Source organism: Tupaia chinensis, unplaced genomic scaffold, assembly GCF_000334495.1.
Source record: "Tupaia chinensis unplaced genomic scaffold, TupChi_1.0 Scaffold000238_1, whole genome shotgun sequence".
In the NCBI taxonomy this organism is placed as follows: domain Eukaryota; kingdom Metazoa; phylum Chordata; class Mammalia; order Scandentia; family Tupaiidae; genus Tupaia; species Tupaia belangeri.
Window position 1 is genome coordinate 2,494,789 of NW_006159716.1, and position 4,578 is coordinate 2,499,366.

Here is a 4,578-nt window from a genome sequence, read left to right on the forward strand (position 1 = left end):
GGAAGGGCCCGTGTTTACTGTATCACAGTCTAGGATAGACTCAGCGCTTGTAGGGCAGCGGCTGAGGGGGCAGGAAGGGCAGTCAGAGGGGGCAGAAGTGGGACGTGTTAGGGACTGCATGTTCGTGTCCCCCAAATTTGTATGCTGACATCCTAAACCCAATGTGACGGTATTAGGAGGTGGGAACTTTGGGAGTCAATTAGGTCATGACAGTAAAACCCCCTCAGTGGGATTTGTGCCCTTATTAGAGACAGAAGAGAGAGGCCCTCCCTCCACTGTGCCCAGTGAGGATGAAAGACCCTGGCGAGGGCCCCCTACAGACGGAGGGTCTGCCAGAACCTTGATCTCAGGCTCCCAACCTCCAGAATGTGAAAAGGAAATGCTTATTTAAGCCCCTAGTCTCTGGAAATTCGTTTAGCAGCTCAAACTAAGACAGGAGGCCGCTACTACCATTCAGGTCAGAGACGATGGTGGCTTGGCAGCTGGGTGGCAGCCGTGGAAGAGAGAGAGAGCAGCCAGGCTGGGACGTTCTGGAGGCAGACCCAGCAGGGCATTGGCCATGGGCATGATGGGGCATGGGGTGCAGGAGAAGGAAAGGAAGGGGAGGAGGGCTCTGAAGTTTGGGGCCTGGCACCTGGAGGAAGGGATGACTTTAACCGCAATGGGGAAGGAATGTGGAGGCTGGAGGAGGATTCGAACTGGAGGCTCAGGAGGACAGACTCTGTAGTACTGCGACCCCTCCCTGGAGCCAGAAGCTAAAGACCAGGCATTGCCAACCGGGAGCAGAGGGTACCACCACCCTCACACACCTGGGGCCAGACCAGGAGTTCCTGTGATTTGGCCTCTGGTCTCTGCAGGCCCTGTGACCAGGGCAACCCGAATGCTGGGCCCCCTCTCATCCCTTGGGCTTTGCAAGATGAGGCAGCGGTGCTCCTGGTAGAGGGAGAATCATGCCCAGAGCAGGCCTGGGGAGGTGGCGCAGAGAAGACCCCCACAAGGATGGGCCACTGGAGCCTCAGGCCAGCACTAGACAGCAGGGTCACCTGCAAAGGGACAAGGCCAGGACCTCAGAGATCCTTCTGGAGCCTCAGGATTACAGCCTCAGTCTCTTGGGATGGGCAAGTGGAGGGTCCCACGACAGCGAGAAGCAGAGCTGCAGTCAACCAGACCCTCCTAGACGCCCTCCGAATCTGTGAAAGGGGACCTTTAGGCAGGAAAGCAAGAGGGTGGCTGTTAGGATTGTCCAAAACCTCTGGATCTTTCTCCGCATCACTGCAGGATACACGAAGACCCCCTGAGACTGCGGGCCCTCCTTGCTCCAGGCCTCAATGTCCCACTCTGTACAGCTGGCAGAGTGGCCCCCTCCAGATGTCAGGGTGTCAGGGAGAGACAGAGAACAGGCACCCCCACCATGAGCCACCGCAGGCTCGGTCAGCCAGCACAGGCAGGGTCACACTGTGGCTCTTTTTCCATCCAGCTCCCTGTCCTGGGCCCACTTGTCCCCAGTGTCCCACCGAGGATCCCTGAGCACAGGGAGCCCTGGCAGGTGCACGCTGCCCCTCACAGGCACACCTCCGCAGAACCTGAACTCCGTCAGCTGGATCTGGGCTTGGGCCTGCCTTGGCTCCAGGGCTTGGGACTGTAACCAGATCCATCTGAGGCTTAATTAGGGACCACGGGGCAGGAGACTGAGGGCTTGGCCTGGAGCCTCCTGAGCCCATTATCAGTGTTTGGTTTGGGGCTCTGGGATCTGGAAAAAATCCAGGCCCTGGTGATTAGATTCTCTAGCCTTTGATGTGCCGGAGCCTGGACACAGGACTCTCCCCTCTCTGCCACCCAATCCCCAAGCCTCCGCGCTCCTCATTCCCCAACCCCGAGAGACTCAGTCTGGGGCCAGTTCCAGCAAGCACCCCTATGGCTCCCACACGGCTGGTCCTATGGCTCCTCACCTGCACTTCTCTTGCTGCCCCCTGATCCTCCACAGGACTCAGGAGGACACAGGGCACAGGAGCACGGGTTCCTTGTCCACCTGGAACGGGCCTACAGGCTTAAAGGGGAGACTGGTCAGGATTGGGAGCTAGCAGCAGAGGCCCAGCAGTAATGCAACGCTCTGTGATGCTGAGGCCATCTGGGAAGGTCTTGGGTTCGTAGCCCATGGTGTCCCCATGCACATCAGCTACAAACCTATGCGACCCTGGCTGTCTGAGGCTGGGCGGACCACATGGTCCACGTGTGAAAAGCCGGTTGGGGGTGCCTGTGTCTTCATCTCTGTTTCTGTCTCCTTCTCTCTTGGAAGAAATAAATAACTAAATTTCTTTCTGTCTCTCTCTGGCAAGTGCACATGCCCTGTGACAAAACCTAAAAAGAGGCGGGGGGGCAGGCAGGTGGCATGGCAGTTATGGGGGGTGGGCCCCACATGGCTGGCTGCGTGGTTTAACTCCCAGACTCAGCAACTTGAAAAACACACTGGGTGTGTGTGCACGTCCCAAAATCCCGAGAGGAGGATGGGGGGGAAGGGAATGAAGTGTGATCATTCTGCCTGAGGGGGTGTTTTCTTACTTTCCCTCTCTCTGCATCTTTCTCTGGCCAGTGTGCACACCCTATAACAAATAAAAAAAAGAAAAAGAATGGGATTCCGTGGGCGTTCCCAGAGTCATTGCCAAGTTGGGCCACTCTGGAGGAGACCTGGAAGACCGTATAGATCGAGCTGACCCACCGACAGGTCAGCCCTGGCCTAGCCTGACGTGTGAACATCGGACCACTCATCCTCGTTTCTGCCTTGAGAAATTCAGCCCTCCCACCAGGCCGCACGGCGATGACAGGAAGTCCCGGGTGCCACTCGGTGGGGGCTGGGAGAGGGAGCAGGGTGACAGAGGCCTGAGCAAGCAGGTTAGTTCTCTCCAGTGGGGAGGGAAAGGAGGAGAAGGGCGAGAAGGGCAGAGGAACCGGAGGAGGCCTGTCTTGGAGGAAGGCATGGAAACACACACAGCTGCCCCCGGGGGTGCAGAGCTGTGCGCGGCCTGAGGGCTGGACGTGAGCGCTATCCGTATGTGCTATCCGTGCAGGCATGTGCCTGCCTGTGCACGTCCTCACTGCTGAGCACAGGGCCCTTTCGGCACTGCCCATGGCGAGCCAGGACACCTCCGCGCACACTCATGCACACGGCATGGCTAGCCTGGGCGTCCGAACTGCACCCTACTCCGGTCCGTTACAAGAGCAGACCCTCGCCGGGTCTACCAGGTCGACCTCACAACCCACCTCGGCCTGCAAAAGGCCCTATGTGTGAGGGGCCAGTGCTAGGGACTCCCTTGATAGGACTTCCGACACCAGGGAGTGAGAGGAGCTGGGCCCAGTGTGGGGCTCTGAAGTGACACTGGCCTTCTGGGGGCCTCGGCAAGTCCTCGCCCTCATGGGCCTGCACCACCTGTGCAGAGGGGCCACAGCCATGGCCCCTGAGCCCCTCTCCCGGGTTCCCTGGCTCTAAGGGTCTCGCACTCTGCTAACTTACAGCCTGTCCCCTGGGCCCTTTCCCAGGTCCCTGCCCCCAGGGCCCTCACTGCCACCTCTCTCTCCAGCCTGGCTCTCTTCGGGCTGCTCCTGCTTTCCCATGATTTCTCTAGAAAAGCCCCTGCTGCTTTTCCTGGGTTCGAGACTGGGGCTGGGGGGAGCTCTTGCCCTCCAGCTTGGAGCAGTCTTGGTGAAGAGGTAGGAATGGCCCATGGACAAGAGGCTGCTCCTCACCTTCGGCGTCTCCATTTCTCCAAAGGCTGCTCAGGGCCGGGGTTGGGGTGCTGTGGCTGGCTGGGCCTGGGGGAACCGGGTGGTGAGTGAGACCAGCCGAACTCTGACCCTCCAGATCCCCTGAAGAGATGCGAGACCAGGCGGCAGTGACTGCAGAGAGAGCGGCTGCTCTAGGACACCCGGGCCAGGCGCCAGCCCGGCTTGGTCTGCGCCGAACTCAGCCCACCCGCTGGCACTGAGGAACCAGGGGGCAGGCGCTGCTTCGTTTGTCACTGTAGCCAGAGCCGGAGCTCAGTCCTGAGGGGATCCGGAGTGAGGGGAGACACAGCCCTGTCCCCAGGAGCCCCGAGCTGAGGGAGACTGACGGCATAGAGAGGTCATCTGAAAGGGTCAGACCCTATGGGAGCAGCTGGAGGGCGGGACCAAGAGTCTAAAGGTCGCTGTGGTCTGGGGCCCCCCTCTCACTCGACGGACTGCCCCAAATGTGTTCCTCTGTGAGACCTGCGTGGGACCCCCTCAGAACGTCATGATCCTCTGCAGCTGGGCCACCCTAGGAGTGCCCTCTGACTCCCGGCGATGCCAGGCCTGCCCGAGAGCCTCAGAGTCTAGAGGGTGCACAGGAGGGTGCCCAGGTCTTGGAGCGATAATCTCTTCCTCTGGTGAGCTATGGCAGTAAGGCCCGGAGCGGCAGAAGGCAGTGTTCTTGCCCTCCTGAAGCTTCCGGTCGACGGAAAGTCCAGCTCGGCACAAACACCACAGGCTGTGGGTTTCCAAGGTGTCCAGTGCGCAGTCCAGAGAGGGCCCCTTACAAGGCTGGGTATTCAGGGAGGGCTACAT